The sequence below is a fragment of the Pezoporus occidentalis genome, unplaced genomic scaffold, assembly GCF_034315485.1.
Source record: "Pezoporus occidentalis ecotype Australia unplaced genomic scaffold, CSIRO_AGI_Poc_V1 ctg29, whole genome shotgun sequence".
Classification (NCBI taxonomy): Eukaryota; Metazoa; Chordata; class Aves; order Psittaciformes; family Psittacidae; genus Pezoporus; species Pezoporus occidentalis.
Genome location: NW_026914829.1, coordinates 4,940,096 through 4,966,973, shown reverse-complemented (window position 1 = coordinate 4,966,973; position 26,878 = coordinate 4,940,096). Strand labels below are relative to the sequence as shown.

Here is a 26,878-nt window from a genome sequence, read left to right as displayed (position 1 = left end):
CACATCATTGTAAAATTAAGATAGTAAAAGAAAATAAAATTTTGTTTAAGCTTCTGTCCATATAAGACTTGAAATTGCCAAAAACAAAGAACCCATCTGAAGTACAAAAGTATTTTTACAAAGATAATCTCAAAAATATACAGAAAACCCTACAGAGAAATACATTTGTAACCTGCTGAATACGTGCTTATGCAAATGAGGCTCAAAATCCCTATTTCATGCTTTCAGGTAGGAATTAGAAAGAGAAGGTATCCTATACTATACTATTCCATTCCTTTTGTCCTTTGTTCTTTCTCCCTCCAGACTGCACATATTTAAACATACTAGGTATATAAACATATAAACTTACAGTCCCTTCAAAACTCTAAACAATTAGAACATTCCATTTTCACTTTTATTGTTCTTCATTTGTAAAAAGGTATTTAAGGAATATGGGGAATTAAAAATAATTAATCATAAAGAAAAGACAAAGTAACTGAGCACAACACTGTGAATATACAGAAAACCTGAATATACACGTGCTTTCTAACCTGCACATACACACATGTGTCCATGAATAGCTACATGCCCCCTATCTTTGTTTCCTCCATGGAAGAATAGAGCTAGTAGAAATCTGTGGATCACATTTTTTGCTGTAAAAGATTTTTGGGAAACCCTTAAAGACATGGCTGAATATTCTTCCAGAATAAAAGAAAAGTTAGTTGGAATATTTAGCTGCTCAAAATAAATTACACATGCCTGGTTGGATTACAGATGACAGCATTACAGCTGAAAGGTGATGAGAGATAAGATATAAGAAGCGGCTGAGTTTCCCACATGGTGGTATGCTTTCAAACTGAATACAGTGACAAAGAGAGGTGACAAGCAGGATGCGTACAATCGCATGTTAAGAGCTATAAATCATTTTGTCTGTGTTGGCAGTATCAGGGGTAATTAATTTATCTAGAAAGCCAAAGTTTTACAAGAGAAGATTTAAAGAAATAAAAACCCGCATTACAGCACTATAAAAATATAACTAAACAAAGAAATACTAAGGACCAAAATGCTTGATCTCAGCATAGATTCTTCTCGGAGTAGAAAAACTGCAACAATTACAATATATTTAAACATTTGTCTACATTCTTCTTTATTTTGGCATATAGAATTTTTACAAAAATAAAAGAAAGGAATCATTTATTTCTCCGCATATTTTTAAATTATTTAGTGTATTGAATACTGTTTGTCTTTCTAGTGAAACCAGGTAAAGAAAGATTATCATAATCTTAGAAATGTTTTTGCAAACACAATTAAAAATATCATGTTTTACTTAAAAAACCCTATTTCCAGATAAATAAACAAACAAAAAAAGAACAAACAAAAATCCAGTTCAGTTGGATAAAAATCCAGCATCTGGAATTCGCCATCTTGAAATCACTCCAGACCAAGAGCCCAATCCTGCTAATGTCACTAACATTGTTGAGATAATAAAGATTTTTGTGTATGTCAATATAGGTTTTCAGAACAAGCCTATACCAGCTAGCAAACATGTATGTTATTCCAAGAATTTAATTTTGTAGTTTCTGGGGAAATATCACTACTGAAATGCTATTATAGTATCAGATCTAGCTAGAAAAGAAGCCTGCTTCTACACTGACGTTATTTAAAATAATCTCGATACTAACATTTCTTCCAATTTTTCAGAGAAAGAGAAAAATCCAATATTTACTACTTTCAGCACAGAAATATATCTATGTTAGCAGAGGTGAGATTCAATTTTGACTACTAAATCACCAAGACATGAAAATAAGCAATATGACTGATATGGTTAATTTGACATAGCAATTTTACTAAACTTGAGCCTTATGGTAACAACTGTAACGCAACATGGAGAACACTGCCATTACTATGATGTTTTAAGGACAGACACATTGCAGTGAAGCTACCTCCTTTTACAGACATACATACACAATGCATAAGCATTCTGTTTGGCACACCAGTAAATGTTGACCAAGACCTTACTCATAACACAGAATGATGCGATCTCCCCAGATGGATGATGACCTTTGCAACATTTTCTTCTCAGCCACTAACTTCTGTCAACATGCTCTCACACCAGTGTCAGGGAAGGGTTATTTAAGATATTGTTTAACCAGAAAAATACTGTCTTGAAACAGAGCAGGTATCATATGTTTGGAACTCAGCACATCTTCCTGGATGTCTACAGGCCTTGTTAAACATAGCCCAGGATTTAGCTCCTACTTTCCCCAATGAACTGTCAAGTGTTTTTTAACAGATGGTGGTTGCATGATGTGCTGTCATAACAAAATAAATCCAATTCCCTGTAAAACAAGCCTGTCTGATTTTATCTCTCCAGATGGGAAAAAAAGGAACAAATTTCTCAATTTAGTGAAACCATTTATTACCTTTAGTGGCTGAAGCACACCAGGAACATTATTACATTTATAAATATATGTATATACTTCTACATGTTAATGTCAGAGACCTTTATTTTCCTCTGTTTCAATCCTGTCAGATTTCCCCTTTATCCACCGCTATGAAGTGCTACTGCTACTGAGATCTATAACATATGGGAGGAGAAAGTATTGTCTTTGAGTATCTCACTTCCAGAATATGTTTAAGCTTTGCAGTCTCCTTCTGAAAGCATCTCTTAGACATGCCATCTACTATTCATCCAGTCACATGGCCAATCTTTCCCTGTTTTAACTTTAAAGAAAAAGACTTCTGTATGCCCTTGAAAGACCCATGTTTTACCTGTTTATACTCTTTCAAAATTATATGGTCTAAAGTTTCATTTATCTAGAGTGTTATAAAGTGTTTCATGCTTTTTGCATCTTTCTTCTGATTTTTCCTTCCTTATGAGATCAATCTCAAATTCCTTCTCTTTACTTCCAAAGCTCATTCATGGACTATTTGTATTTTAACTATCAATCATCTCAACTTTCATTTTAGAATTTTAAAATTTCAAAAGAATGAAAGTATTAAAGAAAATGGAAAATATTTTTTCATATTTAAAGCTTGCAAAACTTGGAAGTAAATATCAAATATGCAGAAACCTTGGCACAGCTATTCACTGTAGTATTATTAGTATTAAAACACTAACAATATTCTTCTGTACTGTGAATATAAACATGTATTCATGACAAACAAATTAGGACCAGCCTAAATAACACCATCCTCTCTCAGTATATTCTTATTACATTCTCAGAATGTCTTCCCTATTTTAAAAAGAAGTTTAAGAGTAAATAAACCTATAAATATGAAAGATATTGCTTTACACAGATTCTTTGGACTGTATCCCAGCTGCACAAAGTTCTTCAAGGAATTGTCAGCTAGAGAAAACTGTGTGTGCTCAATGAGACTAACATCAGAAAAAGTATTTGAAGTTACAGGGCAGGGAGAACAGTCAGGAATGATTCTAGGGTGGTTTTCTTTTTTCCTTTTACATTTTTATTATGTGAGTTTTTCTAGAGTCTAACAGAACTCTGCCCTTCTGTTTTTTTAACAGAGGGTTTGAGATTATCAAGGTGCTTCAACCATCAGACATGCCTGTAGCATAGAGACAGAACATTCTCCATGGACACAACTTAACTCTGGAACTTCTTGACATGACATACCATTATATACTGCAAAACTTAAGTATTTTTGGGCCTTTCTGCAGAAACAGCTGAAGAGAAACTGTGGGCTCATTAACGTGACAGACAGCTTCACAGTCTATATACAGCCACTATAGTTAAAACTATGATTTAAATTTCTATTTGATAAAAAAATTCTATTCTTTCTTTACTGGCTGAGAAGGGATCAACATGATTTCTTTCCTTTTCACAGTTGAGATCATGAAGACTAGAGTTTCCACAGTTTTGGAGGTCATCTTTGCTGGTTTACTTGGTGTATGGCATAGTAAGAACAGAACTCCTTTAAGATGTTTCTTATGTTCTGATTCTAACAAAATAGTACAGAAGAAAGACTGGCATAATTGTTATACAGTCATAATAAAAAACAATTAGCAGATCCATTAACATCCTAATTTAGCTCAGCATTTGGGAGGTGTTGAATCACGGAGCAGTATTAGGCAAGAGGAAGAGATGGTGCAACATATGTTTCAGGCAGCAAGACAAGCAACGTGATCTCCCTTGTAATATTGGTCCTGCTCCAGACAAGTGGCCCTGTTTTAGATGCATTTGCAATTTGAATATACATTAATGATCTACTTTTGCTCATGTAAAGCATGTGATGAAATGCTCTGAAGGGCTGGACTTTGAAGCAAAAACTTTTTAAGTACAGACGCATTACTATGTATAGACCACCTCTGTGCCGAGAAAGATTATGGAGCAGATCCTCCTGGAAACTACATTAAGGCACACGGAAAGTAAGGAGGTGATTGGTGATAGCCAGCATCACTTCACTAAGCACAAATCATTCCTGACAAATTTAGTGGCTTTCTGTCAGAGGGTTACTGCACTAGTGGATAAGGGAAGAGCAAATGACATCATCTGCCTTCATCTGTGCAAAACATCTGATACTGTCTCAAACAACATCCTTGTCTCTTAACTGGAGAGGCATGGATTTGACGGATGGACTGCTCAGTGGATCAGGAACTGGCTGGATGGTCTCACTCAGTGTTGCAGTTTGCAGTTCAGTGTCCAGTTAGAGACCAGTGATGAGTGAAATTCCTCAGGGGTCGTTACGAGATACTGGGACCAGTGCTGTTCAACATATTTGTCAATGACATGGTGTCATGGTTTAAGCCCAGCTGGTAACTCTATAGCTGAACCCAGGACACATGGACTGTGGGACTGACTGCAGCCTCCACAAGTGTGATGACAACACCAAGCTGCGTGGTGCAGTCAGAATGTTGGAGGGAAGGGATGTTGAGGGAGGGATATGAGGGACCTTGACAGGCTTCAGAGGTGGGCTTATGCAAACCTTCATGAGGCACAGACGCAAGGTTCTGCACATTAGAAGATAGATAGGAGATGCCCAAGCACATATCGCGAGGGTCAACGGAGATTAGGAAAATCAGAGAGGAGAGCGCAGAGACATCGCGATTCCCGACATCTCCCAATCCCCGAAGCCACAGCAGCCCTTGCGAGAGAGAGGCTGACGTGGCGGGGGGCGTTCCCACGGTGACGGCGACCACTCCCTACTGCTTGCCTTGAAAAAGCCTTTTGAGAGGGCAGCGACCGGTCGCTGCCCACCGGGTGCAGGGAGGAACAAGCAGGTCGTGTTGCTGGTGTCCCAGACTGCTGACCAATATGGTTGTCTCCAGAAAGAGAGCTTGCAGTAAGACGACTGCAGCAACTCAGACGGAGACCCCGTCCCAAACCGTGGCTGTTCAGGTCTCTGGGTGCAGGGAGTGCCAGAGCCTGATGCTGCCGGGGGAGGGAGGACAGCATTCCACCTGTGTGAGGTGTGAGCAGGTAGAAGATCTGCTTAGCCTGGTGGCAAGACTTAAGGAGGAGGTCGAAACTCTGAGGACCATCAGGGAGTGTGAAAGGGAGATCGACTGGTGGAGTAACTCCCTGGCGTGCCGGTTGGAACGGTTCCAGGGAGATACCCCCCAAAAGGGGAAGGACCCCCTGCCTTCTCAGGCAGAGGGGGATGGCCCGAGACAGCCCCTGCCCTGTAGCTGTAGCGCAGAGGTAGGGGACCAAAAAGACGACGAGGGTTGGAAGCGAGTTCCAGTTCGATGTCATGGGAAACCCTCTCCCCTTCCTGCCCTGCTTCCCCAGGTGTCCCTCCGTAATAGGTTCGAGGCCCTGGATCTTGAAGGAGAGGTAAGTGAGAATGTGGGGCAAGGCCAGCCCACAAGGCCACATAGGAAAAGGGGGTCGACTTTGCACCTCAGGACTGCCTCTGTTAAGAAAGAAAGAAGGGGCATTGTAGTAGGGGATTCGCTTCTGAGAGGAACAGAGGGCCCGATATGCAGAGTTGACCCTCATCATAGGGAAGTGTGTAGTCTGCCTGGAGCCCGGATCAGGGATATCACCAGGGCGCTCCCCAGCCTGGTGCACCCGACAGACTACTACCCGCTGCTGGTCTTCCAGACAGGTGGGGAGGAAGCTGCTTCCCGCAGTCTGAGGGGGATGAAGAAAGACTACAGGGCCTTGGGGAGGATGGTGAAAGAGTCTGGGGCTCAAGTGATCTTCTCCGCACTCCTTCCATCTTCCACTGATGATGTGGGAAGGAATGGGAAGATTCAGTTCATGAACAATTGGCTACGAGACTGGTGCTACAGGCAGGGCTTTGGATTCTTTGATAATGGCTGGTTTTATAGGGCACCAGTCTGGACAATGTCAAGTGAGAAAGGTTTGTCTCACAGAGGCAAAAGGATACTGGGGCACGAATTAGCAGGGCTCATTTGGAGAGCTTTAAACTAGATTCGAAGGGGGATGGGGTTGTTGCTGGGCTTGCCCCAGTGGGGCAGCGCTCCAGAATTAAAGAAGACTGGGAGGCCTCCTATAATCCTAGGGTGAAATCGGTGTGCTCAGCTCGCTCCCTGAAATGTCTGTACACCAATGCGCGCAGCATGGGAAATAAACAGGAGGAGTTGGAAACCTGTGTTAAGTCAGGAGACTATGATCTGGTGGCAATTACAGAGACTTGGTGGGACAGCTCACATGACTGGAATATAGTCATGGAGGGCTATGTCCTTTTTAGGAAAGACAGGCCAGCCAGGAGGGGTGGTGGGGTTGCTCTTTATGTGCGGGAGGAACTACAATGCACCGAGTTCTGTCTGGGGACAGATGATGAGCGAGTTGAGAGTCTGTGGGTGAGAATTAAGGGGCAGGCTGGCAGGGGGGATACTGTTGTAGGTGTCTGTTACAGACCCCCAGATCAGGGTGAGGAAGTTGACGAGGCCTTCTACAGGCAGCTGAGAGAGGCCTCACAGTCACAGGCCGTGGTCGTCATGGGGGATTTTAACTTCCCTGATGTTTGCTGGAAGGACCACTCTGCAACCCAGCCACAGTCCAGGAGGTTCCTCCAGTGTGTGGATGATAACTTCCTCCTGCAAATGGTGGATGAGCCAACCAGGAGAGGAGCGCTGCTGGATCTCATCCTCACCAATAAGGAGGGTCTGGTTGAAGCAGTAAGGGTTGAGGGCTGCCTTGGTTGCAGCGACCACGAGATGGTGAAGTTCAGGATCTTGTGTGGTAGGACTAGTAGAATACCAAGTAGAATTGCAACCCTGGACTTTAGCAGGGCAAACTTTGGCCTTTTCAAGCAATTGCTAGGGGAAATCCCATGGGCAAGGCTGCTTGAAGGAAAAGGGGCCCAAGATAGTTGGTTGACATTCAAGGGCTGCTTTTTCCGTGCTCAAGATCGGAGCATCCCAACACGTAGGAAGTCAAGGAAGAGGGCCAAGAGACCTGTGTGGCTAAATAGGGAATTGCTGGGTATGCTCAAGTGGAAGAGGAGAGTTTACAGGTCACGGAAGGAGGGGCTGGCCACTTGGGAGGAATATAAGGCTGCTGCTAGGGGATGTAGGAAGGCAGCTAGGAGGACTAAGGCTTCCTTAGAATTAAACCTGGCAAGAAGGGTCAAGGACAGCAAAAAGAGCTTTTTCAAGTACATGGCAGACAAAACTAACACCAGAGGCAATGTAGGCCCACTGATGAACGGGATGGGTGCCCTGGTGACAGAAGATGCAGAGATGGCAGAGTTACTGAATGCCTTCTTTGTCTCTGTCTATTCTGCTGCAGGCAGTCCTGAAGAGCCCTATACCCCTGAGACCTTAGATGAAGTCAGGTCGACGGAGCGACTTGCCTTAGTCGATGAGGAATGGGTTAGAGATCAGTTGAGCAATCTGGACATCCATAAATCCATGGGTCCAGATGGGATGCACCCACGGGTGCTGAGGGAACTGGCAGAAGTCATTGCTAGACCACTCGCCATCATCTTTACCAAGTCCTGGGAAACGGGAGAGGTGCCTGAGGACTGGAGGAAGGCAAATGTCACTCCGGTCTTCAAAAAGGGCAAGAAGGAGGACCCGGGTAACTATAGACCGGTCAGCCTCACCTCCATCCCTGGGAAAGTGATGGAACACCTTGTCCTTGGTGCCATCTTAAAGCATATCAAGGATAAGAGGGTTATGAGGGGCAGTCAACATGGCTTCACCAGGGGGAAATCATGCTTGACCAATCTCTTAGCCTTTTATGAGGAAATAACACGGTGGATGGATGATGGCAGAGCGGTGGATGTGGTCTACCTTGACTTCAGCAAAGCATTTGACACAGTCTCCCACAGCATCCTCACGGCTAAATTGAGGAAGTGTGGACTGGATGACCAGGTAGTGAGGTGGACTGCGAACTGGCTGAAGGAGAGAAGCCAGAGAGTTGTAGTCTATGGGGCGGAGTCTAGTTGGAGGCCTGTAACTAGTGGAGTGCCTCAAGGGTCAGTACTGGGACCGGTATTATTTAATATATTCATCAATGATTTAGATGAGGGAATTGAGTGTACTATCAGCAAGTTTGCTGATGACACTAAGCTGGGAGGAGTGGCTGACACGCCAGAAGGCTGTGCTGCCATCCAGCGAGACCTGGACAGGCTGGAGAGTTGGGCAGGGAATAACGGGATGAAATATAACAAGGGAAAGTGTAGAGTCCTGCATCTGGGCAGGAACAACCCCAGGTTCCAGTATAGGTTGGGGAACGACCTGCTAGAGAGCAGTGTAGGGGAGAGGGACCTGGGGGTCCTAGTGGACGACAGGATGACCATGAGCCAACACTGTGCCCTTGTGGCTAAGAAGGCCAATGGCATCCTGGGATGTATTAGAAGGGCGGTGGTTAGTAGGTCGAGAGAGGTCCTCCTTCCCCTCTACTCTGCCCTGGTGAGACCCCATCTGGAATATTGTGTCCAGTTCTGGGCCCCTCAGTTCAAGAAGGACAGGGAGCTGCTGGAGAGAGTCCAGCGCAGGGCAACCAAGATGATTAAGGGAGTGGAGCATCTCCCTTATGAGGAAAGACTGAGGGAGCTGGGTCTTTATAGTTTAGAGAAGAGGAGACTGAGGGGTGACCTTATAAGTGTCTATAAATATATAAAGGGGGAGTGTCACGAGGATGGAGCCAGGCTCTACACAGTGGCAAACAATGATAGGACAAGGGGTAATGGGTGCAAACTGGAACACAAGAGGTTCCACTTAAACTTGAGAAGGAACTTCTTCTCAGTGAGGGTGACGGAACACTGGAACAGGCTGCCCAGGGAGGTTGTGGAGTCTCCTTCCCTGGAGATATTCAAAGCCCGCCTGGACACATTCCTGTGTAACGTTATCTAGGTGTTCCTGCTCTGGCAGGGGGATTGGACTAGATGATCTTTTGAGGTCCCTTCCAATCTCCAGCATACTGTGATACTGTGATACTGTGATATCAGGCTGGGAGGAGAATGGATTGAGAGCAGCCCTACGGAGAAGGAGTTGGGGGTGCTGGTTGACAAGAAGCTCATCATGACCTGGCAAAGTGTGCTCGCAGCCCAGAAACCCAATTGTATCCAGTGCTGCATCAAAAATAGCACAACCAGCAGATCAAGGGAGGTGATTCTCCCCTCCACTCTAGTGAGACCCCACTTGGAGTACTGTGTCGAGCTCTGGGAACCCAAACATAAGAAGGACATGGACCTGTTGAAGTGAGTCCAGAGGAGGGCCACAAAGATGATCGGGGGCTGGAACACTTCTCCTAGGACAGGCTGAGAGAGTTGGGCTTGTTCAACCTGGAGGAGAGTTTAATTACTACAAGCAATTTTGGCAGTCTGTTTGGACATTTACTCATTCTCCTAGTGATATTACCAGCCTATAATAAGGTTCTGGATTAAAAAATAAAAATACATAAACCGAGGAACACCCAGTCTTTCAATAATTTGTTTTCAGTAATTTTCAAATTAAACCAAAAATTGCAAGAATCACCTACAAGCTGGCCTTGTCAAATACTGTGTTGAGGCTAGGGAGAAGACCCTAAAATTCACTGTGGAAAGATATTATAAAAAATGGCAGTTTTTCTAGAGCAGAATGACAAATTTGTAAACTGAACAAGACTTTACAATGAAATAACACTTTTCTCTCTCTTATGATGAAAATAAAAGCTGACATATGCAAATATCAATCTCTTTGCAGCCAAGAAGTCACACAGAAGTACAATAACATTGTGCCAATGAAACAAGACATTAGATGCACTAATTAATGTATCAGAGTCACATCTTGATTACTCATTATGCTCCACAGACCTAAATTTATTTAAATTTTTGAAAAGGTTGATTCACATTAAAAAGATTCTAACAGTTCTAGACACATTTTTGGTCATCAAATAATTATGCTTCAAGAGTGAATCCAAAACATTTCAATTACTCTTCATCAAGTGTACTAGAAATTACTTGTTTCACATAGCGATAAATAATCTGGTCCCTGGAAAAGAAAAAAAAAAGACATATACTTCATCTCTTAACATGACAACCTGTGGAAAAAAGTTATAAAATATTATCATTGTATAAAAGAACTGAATATACTGGGGTCCTTTTGAATCTGAAATTTACAGTTAACGGATTAAAAGAAAGATTTTACAGCAAAAAAGCTTCAATCCACGAATACATTCACAGGCAGAATTAACGGAATTAAACGGAATTAAATTTTCTGCCCTAGCTTTTCCTACATGTGCAATTCTACCTGTATGTCCATTCTGAGGAGAATTTTGAGCTTCCCAAAAATTTCGCATATCCAGATCAAAACAGAAGAATGAATTTGAAAATAATTTTATTGATCAGACTGCATATACAGCAGGAGGTCTTTTTTTGTTTGCAGAGACATTTATTAGGAGACTTCTCATGTGTTGCTCTTCTTAGGAGCACATAAGCTTTAGCCATTTTAAGATAGCATCCTTCTTACTGCAAGTAATAGGGCAGCAAGTTAATAGTCATGATTAAACTTCCCAACAAACAAAGTGCTTACATACACCAAAGCATCTGTATTAGATTATTTTTTAAAAACTATGACACGGTCATAAACTCACAAAACACTTTGTTTTACATGAAAATATGCACAAAAAGTCACTCAGTTACTTTAAGAATTTTGGTCTACATAACTTTTTACTACATTATATATATAGTTTATATATATATAGTTTGTTTTGCCTTTTGAACTCTTCATCAAATTAAAGGACACAAATTGGACTAAACTATTTATGTCCCCCAAAATCTCTTTTGCAGCAAAATATAAATTAAAAGTATTAAGATGGAACCCTAATAATGAGATACAAGAGAGTTAGTTACGGGTATATGAAAGTATATGCTTAGAAGCAGATACTGGCTTATAATTAAGACCACAGACATGAAAGAAGATATAGATTTGAGTAGAAAATATATCTTCAATTGAAATACCATGATAGAAATACATATTTTAACTCAACAATGAAATATAAAGAAATGCTATATATTTTTCCATACAATTTCATCCAGGCTTTTAGAAGACAGGAATACTACTGTTAGAAAAATGAGCTGATATTCCACATGCTCCATCATAGGCTTTAAGTAACTGCTTCAGTAAAAATAACACCAAGCCATTATAAACAGAAATAAATCTGCATTAAACTTATTCTAATGAAGAACTAATAGAGTACTGAAACCCAGAAAAGATGGAAAATAATAAAGAAATAAACAAGGCAGGACAAGAAATTAAAATTTTGAAGTTCAACATCATAGCTACCTTTAAGGAGTTTGTTTGAACACTTTTTTCCCTTAATTTATCTATGAATTGACCATAATAGTATTAAACAGTATATAAATAGTATTAAATATTTAAATAGTATTACACAGGAAAATATAGTTGTGTTGACACCAGTTGACATAAGCCATAAGGCCATCCTGAACAGTTATACAGGAAGAAGCAGTTATCCAAAACCTGCCCAGGTGGGTCTGGGCCCAGAAACCCCTTACAGATGGTATTCTGTTTCTTCAAAATGATTAAAAAATTCTTCCAAAGTATTGTTATGTTAGTTCAGTAACCCACAGACAGCTGCTAATATTTCATTTAAAACTGAAGTTCTCTCCAGTGCTTCTCACTATGACAGTATTTAAGATTTGAACATTTGTAAGGAAAGTTTAGCCATCTCTCTTGCTCTAAAAAATAAATAAAAAAAAAATCATTTCTGCAACAGAAATTATAAAAACCCTACCATTTTTACATGCTAAAGTTAATTCTTTTAGCTTTTTTTTAATATAAACTCTAGCATCTTCATACATTGGGAAATCATCCTCCCACCAGATTGTAGCTGTCAACACTTTGTCAAAATACAGGATCTCTGTAGTTCACCAACAGATTTATGACACTCCTTTCCCCAGAAGCAGGGGATTTCTTACCAGTAGTCTTATACATGCTATAACCAAAACAGCTGCTATGTCCCACTTACACTTGTTATTCCTTAGTGGTCACAAGGGCTGAGAATACATTGTCCTCCCTTAAATCCACCATTGCTTTTTTTTCCATTCTTGGAGAGTGACTCAGCAATTAAAAAAAAAACAACAAACAAACAAACAAAAAAAAACTAACTGAAAAAAGTTTTTTTCTCACATTGTTCTGTCCTGTTTTGGTTTCCTAGAGGAGTCTGACTAACTCTCCTTTGCATCTACCTCTGTTTTCAGCAGCTGAACGTAAGATTTATTCCAGCTTAATGAAGTAATTTAAGGATCAGCAGATGCACAGCTTTCAGTCAGTCTGGGAGCTTATTAGTCCAGCTTTTCTTGAAGCTGTGAAGTGCCTGTGCTCTCTCATAATAGCATTTGGTTTTACATTTACTTCTAGATCAGTACAACAATTTAAATAGGTATGTTTCCACATAGCTAAGAAATTTCACATTTGGGAAACTCAGGGGAGAAACTGACAAATATTTACCTTTTTAGTGTAATTAAACATTTAGATTTTAGCCTGATTAAAATACTACTACAAGGTTGAGGTGAAAGGATCAATTTTAGTTTTAGCAGTAAGGTATAATTTAAATATATTTTCCCTATGAAAAGACTATACTGGGAATTGGAATATATTCCATTTCCCCACTTTCTATGGGGAAATTTCTACAAGTCACACAAAAGCCATGCTTTAGAATCAAATACATTACACTCTGGGGCAGGGGAGGGGGGAAGTTGGCCAAGGTCTTTCACAATGCACAAGCAGTTATGCAAACCTCCTGAGATACTGTTTGCCTCATTAAAGATAAAGCTGCATCATGAAAGATGAAAATTCCTTTGATAATTGCAAACACCAGATTTTCACAGGTGTTGAATTCATTAGACCCTAGGAACAGACAAATGAGCTTTCAAAAACCAGGCCAGCTATACTGACACCAGCATGGTGTCTTGTTTCCTTCACCTAATGGTCCACATACAACAAGCTACTATTGCCAACAAGTACTGTGAAATTGAGATAAAAATGATGGCTCTAAAAAGCTGAAATTTTCCAGTGAGTGAACTTCACTCACCAATGATTCAATACAGTTCTATCAGATAGAATGCATAAGTTCACATTATGCTTGGTTTTAGTTAAGGAATTGACACCATAAACTACAGTAAGAGTACCTTAAGATTAAAAATTCTGTCACTTGTTAAGACTTGTCTGAACTGAAGCTATCCAAGCCAAAAATGTACAAATCTTTTCTTGCACTTTCATTTTAACTTATGATTTATGGTAGAAACCAATTTTAAAATATTGTCCCCTCATTAATTCTGATATTTAAATAATGACCTGTATCATCCCATATGAAGACAGGCTGAGAAAGTTGGGGCTCTTCAGCCTGGAGAAGAGAAGGCTGCATGGAGACCTCATAGCAGCCTTCCAGTATCTGAAGTGGACTTGTAAGGATGCTGGGCAGGGACTCTTCATTAGGGACTGTAGTGATAGGACAAGGGGTAAGGGGTTAAAACTTAATGTCTTGCTCCAGGTAATGATATGTCTGCACCAAAGACCAAACTCTGGACTGCAAAATATTTCTCTCTTGTCGTAACTATTTTACACTGTTAGTTTTACATAATACTCATGCACAAGGAAATTGAAAACAATGACCTCAGTGAAGTCAACAGATAAAATATCAGTAATGATATGGGGTGCAGGATTATATCGAACAAGCAAATGATTTAAAAAATCTTTAAAAAAATAATACATTACCATTTATTTTTCACCCCACGTAACAGTAATGGAAAGTAAAAACTTGATGTGAAAATGAAATTACCATTTGTCCTTTGCAGATCGCACAATAAGCTATGTGTAAGGCTTAAATACAGCTCACAAGAAACAAAGTTGTCGCTTTTTCCAGTAACACTTCATTCAGAAATGTAGGAAATTTAGTAATTTACTTTGAAATGACAGAGATGATGAAGAGTCCATAGTAAAGAGCAATTTTGTGTGATATCCAGAAAGATTCTTTTCAAAAGAAATAAATCCAAGATGTTGTTTGGTCTCAGTGGCTTAGAACTTTGTAAAGTTACATTTTTCACCAGTGTCAGGTTATAAACTCACCCTACAATGCTATTTATTTGTAAATATACTGCCACTTTATAACATATTTTATTGATTCACAAGTCTTTTCCTTTAAAAACAGCTGTCTAGCATCTTACTGAGCACTGCCATTTCTGCAATAAATCTGAAGCTAACCATAAACTTGGGGGGTTTTGTTACCAAGAAAGGTTAAAATGACTGTAAAATTCTCATTTCACTAATTAGTTATTTATTATACATTTGTCAATCAATGCATTACCTGCTTTTTTAGCCTGGTAACTGACATCTTCTTTTTTTTTTGCTGGCTTTTCAGAGTAGAATGTTTAGCATTGGGTAAAAAAAACTTAAGAGGTAACAAAATAGTTATCCATGGGCATAGTACCATGATAATCACATTTTTCCATATTATTTCCAATTTATACATAATGGTCCACTGTCCAAGGTTTGCAGAATTTAATGAAATAGGCTTTGACCTTGAGAAAGGGCTTAAAATTAGCAAATAACTGCTAACTAAGGGATAGTCTACTGGGGTGGAGCTGTTTTTATATGCATATATATATATATATAAAGATAAACTGATATATAAAAATTCAGTTCTCTGGCCTTCCTCTGACTATTTGTGTGACTTTGAGCAAGCCACTTATGATCACATCTTAAGTTAAACTTACGAGGTCTCCATGCAGCCTTCTCATCTCCAGGCTGAACAGCCCCAATCTTAGCCTGTGTTCATATGGGTCTTCACTTCCGGCCTACTCTCCCCTACTTAATTGCTGCATTTTTGTACTTTCCAAGAAGCAACATTTTAACAGTCCTCTTGACAGAACAAAGCGTTTAGTCTTTCTCTCACAATTAAAGCAGATGAGCTCAGAATACAACTAACATATCACCAAGAAGACTGAATTTCTCACAAAATAAGAAATACACTAGATGGTGATGATTTTCTTTAGAGATGCAGCTTAGTAGTTAGAACAGTCTCAAAAAAACCCCCACACCTCATCCAGCTTAGCTGATTCAAGTTAACTTCTTCAGTTTTCTCCGTAATGCCCAGGTCCTAAAACTATAAGTACATTGGTGTGGTTAGTTCTCTCCCCTTCTCTTCTGTTGTAATTAAGTATTTGGAGGGAGAATTGAAGCTATTCGGGGCAGATTCAAAAGTATAAAAATCTGTGAGCATGGTTGTATAGCATGACAGACAATGAATGACATGAATTTCAAATACTGGGGTGAGCATTTGTTTTAAGATGTAATGTTAGGAGTTCACAGATACAATAAGCAGTACTTGAGATCTTAAAATTGCCAGTTTGGTACATTTCCTGTATTATTCCCTGATGTCTCTAGCCTGCTCTTGAGCTATTCTTCTAGGTATTCTTCTAGTACTTCACTACCTGATCTTCGAGTAAGTTTTGGGGAGGACGACTGTTACATCAAGCAATTTCTGGAATAAAAAGCGTAATTGTCTTCCTGGAAAGAAAAGACTCCAAGATGTCATCTCCAAGTGGATCCAACCGCCTCTCTTGAATAGAACAGAAGACTGGATTACTGAGCACAGTGCTGGGCCAGAACAGAAAACCAGCAAAGGCTGGGTACTTCTGTAAAACAGAGGGATTTTCAAGGGAAAAGGATAAACTCTGGCATCAAGGTCAACACAAGCAGTTTTTAGGGACAACATTGGAAAAGACTGAAGCTTATTGAAGGTTTCTACACTGTATTTAATGGCTGGATAAACTGAACTAAACTGAACAACAGAGCAAGAATAAGCACAACACAGCCAGCTCAGAATCCTGCTCAGAGTGAGAGACCACTTCCGTGGCCACTGACATCACCTCTTCTTTTTAATTCCATGCCACTGGCCAACAGCAACCTCATAAAGTTCAATCAAGCCAAGTGCAAGGTCCTATACCTGGGTGGGAGCAATCCCAGGCACACCTACAGGCTGGACAGAGAAGAGATTCCGAGCAGCCCTGCGGAGAAGGACTTGGGGTTGTTGGTTGATGAGAAAATGAACACGAGCCGGCTACAGTGTGCACTCACAGCTCAGAAAGCCAACTGTATCCTGGGCTGCATCTAAAGGTGTGTGACCAGCAGGACCAAGGAGGTGATCCTGCCCCTCTACTCTGCTCTCATGAGACTTAACTTGGAGTATTGCGTGCAGTTCTGGTGTCCTCAACATAAAAAGGACACAGAACTGTTGAAACAAGTCCAGAGGAGGGCCACGAGGATGATCAGGGGACTGGAGCACCTCCTGTGTGGAGACAGGCTGAGAAAGTTGGGGCTGTTCAGCCTGGAGAACAGAAGGCTGCGTGGAGACATCATAGCAGCCTTCCAATATCTGAAGGGAGCCTACAGGGATGCTGGGGAGGGACTCTTCATTAGGGACTGGAGAAGTAGGACAAGGGGTAATGGGTTCAAACATAAACAGAGGAAGTGAGGGTGGTGAGGCACTCACAGGTACTCACAGGTGAGGTACAGGTTGCCCAAGGAAGTTGTGAATGCTCCATACCTGGCAGTGTTCTAGGCTGCGCTGCACAGTCTTGGGTAACATGGTTTAGTGTGTGGTGTGCCTGCCCACGGCAGGGGGGCTGGAACTTGATGATCTTAAGGTGCTTTCCAACCTTAACTATTCTATGATTCTAACTGCCCACTCACTGTTGATGATTTGGGATTTTTGTATTATTGTTGTGTTGTTTTCTTCAGATAATCTGTTGGCTCACTGGAGGACACAAAAACACATATTTTAATTATGTAAGAGTCATACTGTTCACAATTTGTTCTTTATCCAAGAAAGTGAACACAAGTATGATTTACAGATGCTGCAACAGCTTTTCTCCTCAGTGTGGTGTTTGGTTGGGTTTTGGTTGGGTTTTTGTCATTTTCTGTTTTGTTTTGTTTTGTTTTATTTATTTATTTATTCTTTTATAGTATTTATTTTGGTGTTCCTGAATGTTGATAAGAAAAAAGTTTTTTTTCCAGTTCTTACAAATATACTACGTTTGTAACAGCTCTGATGAACAAGATTAGAAGGGAAAACTGCCAATGACTCAGATTATTGAAAGAATAAAAGATTAGGAGTTGTTTTTCTTTTCACATACCTGCTGAGGGAAATAGTTTTCTGATACTGAGAGGAAAAAATAAGAGAAGTTCTGTAAGTTGATATATAGAAGGTTTAGTAGATATGATCACCGTGACACACAGGTAATGTGAGGGCAAACATGCTTACTGTGACAGTAGAACTGAATTGTAGTCTGTATCTTAAACAGCATGATCATTAACATTTCAGACTTCCTACTGATCATATTTATGGATGAAACTGAGTGAAGCCAATAAAAGATGTCATTTGCTCCACCTGCCTCAAAAAAAAACCAAAAAAAAATATCCTATTACAATCATAAAAGTGGTCAGTAAGAGACTGAATCTGGTAACAAGTGTTTATGTCCTGGTTCAAGTGGAAAAGAAAGAGATGGGGCACTGCAAAGACACAAAATAGAACAAAGCTGTTAATTTTAAAGATTTAATTTACGTGTCTAATACTTCAGCAAAATAGATATAGTGGCATTTTTTTCAATAAAAGAAACATTTTATTGAGTTATAAAATAAATAATTACATGTTTGTGTGTAAATTGAGTTTTTAGGGCTAAATCTACGGCACATGGTAGTGTTTGTGATTGAAGTGCATTGCTAACATTCTAAGAACTGCATTTAACTGGCTAGAATAAACATCAAATGTCTAGCTACAATGGTTGTAAGGGATGCACAATCCTCCCCAAAAATAAAGCAAATAAAGTATATTTCAGCTAAACCTTGCATTATTGCAATTAAAGTTCTGTAAGTTAAATCTATTAGCAATCTGTCTGTGGATAGCACAAGATGGATGAGAATTACAACTCCAAAGAACTACCAGTTTAATATTTAATACATAATCATAGTAGATGGCTCCTCCAGTGGTCATTTTTAATTCTAAAGCCAGAAAGGGCTTTGTGTTTAAAGCAGTACTTATAAGACTGAATCCGAAAGCAGATCATGGCCATTTGCTTCTGTGAGCACCTAAAATTCAGTTAGCAATTTATTTTTTTTTTCATTTCTTTGTTCAAAGTACATCCTTCAGAAGAGAGACTATTCATTCTGCTGATCTGCCCACACCTACTAAAAGAGAGCACTGATACCCACTTCTTTCTGAGGGTCCTATTTCAGAAGGGATTTCAGAATTGTGAATCCTTAGTACAATGAAGCATTTTCTGACAGCTTAGTATAAACTGTCTAATTCCAGGGACAGTATTTATGACTTTTTCGTTTTTTACAGAAGTTATATTCCTGTATGCAACGTTCAGGCTCCTACTCAGTGAAAATGATCATGACATTGAGTGTAAGCATCAGGAAATAATACTCCATTTTGCTCAGAAACATTTTTTCTCTTCAACATATGGGTTTAGCACTTTTTCAAGATTTTGCTGGAAAAAGTAAGTGTATTTGATTGTATTCCTCCCTTGAAAGTGTCCAGTAGTTATTAAAGATAACCTAAACTGATATGTAAATACCATGAATCTGCAGAGTGGCTGTTATATGACACTATTTCAAAAGAGAATTCTGCTTTACAAACCAAAGTGTAAGAACTAGTATAGCAGCAGTACATCATTTCTCCTGATTTTTTTTTTATACAGAGTAGCTCAGAGCATACTTGAAATGAACCTACAAGGTCTTGTGCCCTAAATTGTCTTTGTAACTGCTATAATTAGGGACAGTATTAAAAAAGAGAAAACCACCATATCTTAGATAAGTGAACAATCTCAGAGCAAAACATTTCTCCAAATAAAAATACCTGCTCCAACATTTTTGTTGGAGCTCTGTAGCTCAGTCTCAAGTTACAGAGAAAAAAATTTAAAAAGTCAAAATAATTTTTTTTTGTTTTTGTTTTTGTACACAATTATGTTCAGCTGTATGAAATATCTCAGGCTCTACATAACTTTAAAATATACAGCATGAACATTTAAAACCTTACTTCAGCATTGCTCTTTTGTCCTTTTCATTGAGATTGTAAGGGTGGATGTCAGCTGCAATATGTTCCTTTCTACAATACTCACTATGACAATAACAATAAAAAAACCCAAAGTAATTTGTCACAATTTTCTATGGCATCTATGTGTCAGATACACACTTCTCTTGAATAGGTAACCTCAATCATTCTGGTGGGCCTGCTTATTCAGGTGGAATGCCAAACTTAGAATTCCTAATTCCTTTCCCTCTTTCTTACACAGTCAGTGACTTATTCATGTCAACCTGTTAATTCTTGAGGGAAAGGGGCAAAGAAGTTATATTGGCTTCTCAAATACATTTGATTCTCACAGTGTAAGTAAACCTAGAAGACCTTTGAATAAGCAATGTTTTTGGACCCAGTACAAAAGAATAAAAAATAAAAGGAGTTCTTTTTGAGGTTTTGCCCATTAATTGCCTTTTCAAATCACTGTGTTTTCCTTACAGCTGCTTACACAGTCGAAAGACAGTATCACTACATAAAACTGAGATTTTATTGATTAAAGCAGGTTTCCCAAATTAATTCAAAGATACAGCTGTTAGAACCCATGAGTGAAGGTGTACCGTTCAGATGATCTCCTCTGTTGCATAGCTGTTTGCTGGATTTTTCATTTTTTATTTACAGATAAAATGCATTATTTTATGGATTAATCCACGTATTCTGTTTTTACATGTAATATGATGGAATTCCTAATTCAACCAGGATTTCAGTTAACTTTTGATAAATTTTGAATAGTCCTTGAGAATCTAACTGCATTAGTCCAATTCTCTAAAGTCTTCAAGCTTATTGGAAGAATCCTCTGTCTCTTTAAACCAGACCAAGATACATTTTATCAGTGTCCCATTTCTAGCTAATATCAGAGCATTTCAGCTTTACATCTGTGTAAAATGGAGCTCATGGTAATTAATTGACAGAAACGATCAAATACTGTGCATGAGACTTTTGAAGCTAGCCCAGCACGAAAATGTACTCAAAAGTCATTATACTTTTCCCTAGATAACTTGAAACAGATATTCTGTAATCCTGTTTTCACTCCCAGAGTTTCTTTAAAGTGAGAATTTCATTTTAGATCAGTTTAGAGATGAATACTTGCTACTCTTTCTGAGGCTGACAAGTCTCATTTCACCCATGACAACCTCCAGCTGTTAAATAGAAATATGAATTGAATGTGGACTACTGATGTGAAAAGCCAATTGCATGGCTTTGACGAAAGAAACAAGTAAGATCTAGTTAGGCTGTGATTGTAGCAATCATGTTTTATTACTGTGTTAGAATTTGCAGGACAGTGGCCCCCATGCTAATAAATAAAACCACTTGAGATACAGCTGTGGTATTTGACATCTTTGTATACAAAAATGTCAGGCAGGCAAACTAATCACTGCACTAATTGAACAAAGCCATATGAAGCAACGCACTGCAACATTCCATATCACTATGACAAAGCATTTAATCTCTTTTAAACTGAAATGTAGCTGAATTCAGACTAGATGCAAGTATGAGATTTTTTATTATGAGTGGTGAAACACTGGGGCAGATTGACCAGAGAGAAGGCAGATGCCCCATCCCTGGAAACATTCAAGGTCAGGTTGGACAGGGCTCTGAGCAACCTGATCCAGTTGAAGATCTCCCTGCTTATTGCAGGGGACTTGGACTGGATCAAATTTAAAGGTCCCTTCTGTCCAGGGTTCAGCAGTAGCAGTCATTTTTTTTCTCCTGCTTAGTAGCTGGTGCAGTACTGTGGTTTTGACTTTCAGCCTGGGAACAGCGCTGATAACACCAATGTTTTTTGTTGCTGCTCAGTAATATTTACTCTGACCAAGGACTTTCTGAGTTGCATTTCTGCCAGGGAGGAGGGGAAGCCAGGAGGAAGCAGAGACAGGACACCTGACCAAAACTAACCAAAGAGGTATTCCATACCACAGCACTTCATGCCCAGTACATAAACTGGGGGCAGTTACCCAGAAGGGCTAGATCACTGCTGGGTTGGGCTGGGTATCAGTCAGCAGGTGGTGAGCGGTTGTATTCTCTTCCCTTGTTATTTATTTCCCTCATTATTATTATTGGTGGTAGCAGTAGTGGTTTGTGCTATACCTTAGTTACTGGACTGTTCTTATCTCGGCCCGTGGGAGTTACATTCTTTCGATTCTCCTCCCCATCCCTCTGAGAGCCAGGGGAGGAATGGGGGGGGGAGTGAGAGAGCAGCTGCATGTTTCTGAGTTACTGGCTGGGCTTAAACCATGACATCTTCCAATCCAAACTATTCTATCATTTTATGATTGTATACTTACCAGATCCAAAAGCAGTTTCAAGAACTAGAGCCAGGTTTTATGTCCTGCATGTCTTTACTCAAATTGTACAAATCATAAATTGTATTCTGCTGGAAATATTCATAACTGTCTTTGGAATATAAGGATTCACTGTAACTGGGATTGATGTCTTTTTCTATAATGCCCCAGAGCTTAGAAGGTGGAAGGCAGGGCAAATGGGCAGGGACCAGCACTGCCAGCTCTATTTCTGGCTGGTACCACCACACCGGTAGCAGTAGCAGAGTGGGCTAATGCTTCTGAAATTATTCAGATGGCTTACTGGAAAGAAAACGGATTTAGCAGATCACCCCATGATTCCTCTGTATGGTCTTTATGGGCAATTAGGGTTTGTCCTTTGTATAGACACCATGGGCTCTGATGCCTAGAAACCCTGGTGTGGTGGATGAACAGCAAAGGAGCAGCTATAGAAATGCAGAACAGCAGCAGATCACATCACCTCCAGCCTGCATTTGGATTATACCCAGAGGTCTACAAGGGCCACTGGGAAGTACATGTCCTCCACCTCTCTCTTACAGGAAAACGGCTAGGTCCTGTATTTCACCTCAAAAATGCACAGGACTGACCACAGTTCTCCATTCAAAATGAAATGCAAAATTTTATCCTCGGTGCATTTTTCCTTTTAAGGATATACTAGTCAAAGGCAAAACTGTTCAGTATACAATGAAAAAAAAAGTAAGTTTTTGCCACATACAATCAGTACACATGGAAGTCAGGGTAAAACTAAAAATTAAACACTGCATGAATAAAGAAACTAAAAACATCATGATTGTCTGTTCTGGGGGAGGTAAGAATAATACTGGGTTCCCATGCCCAGGTGCTGACCATGGGGGCTGAAGCGGCCTCTGTGAGGAGAGGCCGGAGCAGCCTCGTGCCCAACACAGCTGGTTCCAGACAGATCCAGCCCATCCACTGCAGGGCTTGGCTGAGGCAACCCCGCAGCCCGGACTGGGGGAGGGTGCCCATGGGGAAGTCTTTTTAAGAAAAAGTATATATGAAAGGTGACAAGAGAACTGGAACACCATTACTCCAGGATTCTGCTTCTATCTTGGAGAGATGATCAGCTGAACTTGCACAAATCCCTTTGGCCTAGATATAACTGTAAGTATTTAAATGAGAGACTTACTAAGGAGTGCCACTGACCTCGTGAAATCTCTCTAGAGGTAACTATTTCTCCCTCTCTATAAAAAGACTTTGAGTAATATTATTCATCTTAACAAATATATACCTAAAATGAGCTAGGGTCAAACCAAAGTCCCTTTTCAATGTTTAGAGAGAAGAAAAATGACCACTTAGACGCTCTAGCTAGACGGGGCTTTGGCTTCTGTATAAATTTATGCATGTTCTCATTATGAGGATTGAGTACTTAAAGGAAACATTCCCTCCTCCTGTCAGCATGCACTAATCCCTTCAGATGTTCAATCCTCTATAGTTTCTATCACATAATGTAACAAACATTGGTTAGAGGGAGGCGTTCATTATCAAGATCAAATTCACACCCGAAGCCATTGAAAAATTCTTGCTGTTGGTAACCATGTTTCTTACAGCGCCTTGTCCTGACAGTTAGGCCAACATCAATGTACTCTTATCATACAAACATGTATCTATACTGGTAATTCACATGTAAATCACTCTCTTTTCCAAACACAGACATCAGAAATAGAATCTTAAATTAATTTTTGGTGGTGTAAGTGATTTGAATATTTCAGAGTTTTATGAATGCAAAACCACAGCTGCATACACATAATTGAATACCTTGCACATTATTATCTTTTGGAGTCTTAAAAACAAAACATTAATATCCATTTGATATTTTCTAAAACAAAGATGTGTCAAAATTATTTATCCAAAATCACAGCAAGGGAAACAAAGGGGGCTCCAGCTGACTGATTATCATCCACACTGAACCCTGACATAATGCCATCAGCTTTGGGTGGTACTATCCACAGCTTTTAAGGTACCACGTGAGAACTCCCTCTGCAACTGTACAGACTTGACCTCTGCAACCCATGAACACTGAAATATCACACTCATAGAAGCAGGAAATGGAAACAGAAAGGGAAAAAAAAAAGTATTTGGTTGTTGATTTTTGAAAACTCTTTAAAAGCTGTTTTCTGAATCTCCTTTCCTCCCCCTAGGTAGGCAAGGAAGGAGTGTTTCAGGGTGCACAGGACATTTATGTTCAGATGGTACCACTGAAGTTGCATACAAAGCCTAAAACCCAAATGTCCTATGCAGTGCATAAATATGGCATGGCTCTTGTTTCTTCTGGCTGTCACAGCCACCAACTCTATAATTTATGTTCAAAAATTAGCTTCTAGGCCCCACCACTGAAAAGCCTGAAGCTGTTTTTCAGTCTAGTTTTCTTTGAGCCTATTGAGTGTATTCGCTGAAGAAGTTACGAGCATAATTTTAACAGAACTCAAAACTTACGGGCAACAGTAGTGATCCAGTTCTCATCTACTTATAAAAGTATTTTCCCCAAGTCTTAAGAAAAGTTCTGCCACTCTCACTGTACTGCAACAGTTACCAGAAAAGAAGTATGTTTTAAACAAACCCAGTTATTTTTTTTGTAAGCTACACTCAAAAGTCTTTGATTGCCAAATAAACATGCATCTGATTTAATGATTTTAGCAGGATTTCACTGTGAAAGTGTTAACTTCTAATGATCGTAAAAAAAAAAACAAACCCTAAAGATAGATCAAGTAGACATATTCCTTAAGCACATGAAACAAGTGAAAAAATATATTTACGAAAACAGAATATATTAATTGCATAGATTTTTAATACAAAAATATACTTTTGACATGACACAAGGAAAAAAAAACAAATATTAAATATTTTAGGCATCAAGAACTTGTACAATATAATAGAACAAAATAAAGCTCTATAAAAAACTAAGAATCCAACAGAAAAAAACCACAACACAACAAACAAAACCAAAACAAACTACAATGCCCTATCCATGTTTTTTACTGAAAAAGATTCCAAAAATCCTTAGTGAGTATTTAAAATAACATCGATATATCCCTGCGGCAAGCAAAATAAATCACACTTTTGGTGAAGTGGTAAAAGAGATAAAATATTGAAAATAGATTTCAGGAAAATGCTGACGTGTTTCTATGCCTTTCCCTTCTTACTTGATCAAAAAGAAAATATCTATTTCATGTCTGAAAACTAAATTAACCAGAGTCACAAAGGATTTTTGTTTGGTTTTGTTTGCATGCCTTAATGTTCAAGGATATTCAGTCTGAATTATTTTATAACCCACTTTCATATTCCAGCAATCTAAATTTTCTGCTGCTGCTCCTCGAGACATTGTATAAAGAGACATGCATTTGACAGTCCTTTCCTCTTACTTCTGTGCTGGTTTTGGTTGGAATAGAGTTAATTTTCTTCACAATAGCTAGTATGAGGCTATATTTCAGATTTATGATTAAACAAGCTTTGGTAACACAAGGATGTTTTAGTTACTGCTAACACAAGGCCTTCTGTGCCTCATACCCCACCCTGCCAGTGAGCAGTCTAGAGATACACAGGAGTTGGAAGGAGACAGAGCCAGGACACCTGACCGCAACTGACCCAATGGATATTCCAGGCCATATGATGCCATGCTTAGCCCAGAAGGCTCAGGGAATAAAGACGAAGGGGGATACATTCATTGGTCTTCGCAAGTAATCATTACACATGATGGAGCCCAGGTCTGGAGATGGCTGAACACCTGCCTGCCAGTGGGAAGTAGTGAATGAATTTCTTCTTCAGCTTTAACTCCATATAAACATTTTGCTTTAGCTATTAGAACCACAGAATCATAGAATAGATAGGGCTGGAAAGGACCTTAAGATGATCTAGTTCCAACCGACACCTCACACTAAACCATGTCACCCAAGGCTCTGTCCAACCTGGCCTTGAACACTACCAGGGATGGAGCATTCACAACTTCCTTGGGCAACCCATTCCAGTGCCTCACCATCCTTACAGTAAAATACTTCCTCCTTATATCCAGTCTAAGCTTCCTCTATTTATGTTTGAAACCATTTCTGGGCTGTGAGCGCACACTGCCGGCTCATGTTAAGTTTCTCAACGACCAATACCCCGAAGTCCTCCTCTGCAGGGCTGCTCTGAATCTCTTCTCCTTCCAGCCTGTAGCTGTGCCTGGGATTGCTCTGACCCACATGTAGGACCTTGCACTTGGCATGGTTAAACTTCATAAGGTTGGCACCAGCCCACCTCACAAGCATGTCAAGATCCCTCTGGATGGCATTCCATCCCTCCAGCCTATCAACCGAACCACACAGCTTGGTGTCATTGGCAAACTTGCTGAGGGTGCACTCAATCCCACTGTCCACTGTCCATGTCACTGACAACGATGTTGAACAAGACCGGTCCCAACACCGATCCCTGAGGGACACCACTTGTTACTGGTCTCCAGCCGGACACTGAGCCATTGACCACAACTCTTTGCGTGCGGCCATCCAGCCAGTTCTTTATCCACTGAGTGGTTCATCTATCAGACCGATGTCTCTCCACTTTAGAGACAAGGATGTCGTGTGGGACAGTGTTGAACCCTTTGCACAAGTCCAGGTAGATGACATCAACTTCTCTACCCCTGTCCATCAGTTCCATAGCCCCATCATAGAAGGCCACCAAATTGGTCAGGCAGGATTTGCACATAGTGAAGCCATGCTGGCTGTCACCAAGCACCTTCTTGTTTTTCATGTGCCTTAGCATGCCTTCCAGGAGAATCTGCTCCAAGATTTCGCCAGGCATGGAGGTGAGACTGACTGGTCTGTAATTCCCCGGGTCATCCATTTTCCCCTTCTTTAAAATGGGGGTTATTATTTCCCTTTTTGAAGTTGTTGGGAACTTCACCTGTCCACCACAATTTTTCAGATATGATGGACAGTGGTTTAGCAACTTAATTCACCAGCTCCTTCAGGACCCGCGTATGGATTTCATCAGGTCTCATGGACTTGTGCACATTCAGGTTCTTAAGACAGTCTTGAACCAGATCCTCTCCTACAGTGGGCCTCGGGTCTTCATCCTCACAGTCCCTGCATCTGC

The 26,878-nt window shown here is 40.1% G+C and overlaps 1 protein-coding gene across 2 annotated transcripts in view; it reads right to left on the bottom strand.

The window, feature by feature from the left end:
• Positions 1-26,878, bottom strand: part of CSMD1 (CUB and Sushi multiple domains 1) — a 1,153,012-nt gene that overhangs the window by 371,241 nt on the left and 754,893 nt on the right. The gene's annotated exons all lie outside the window — the stretch shown is intronic.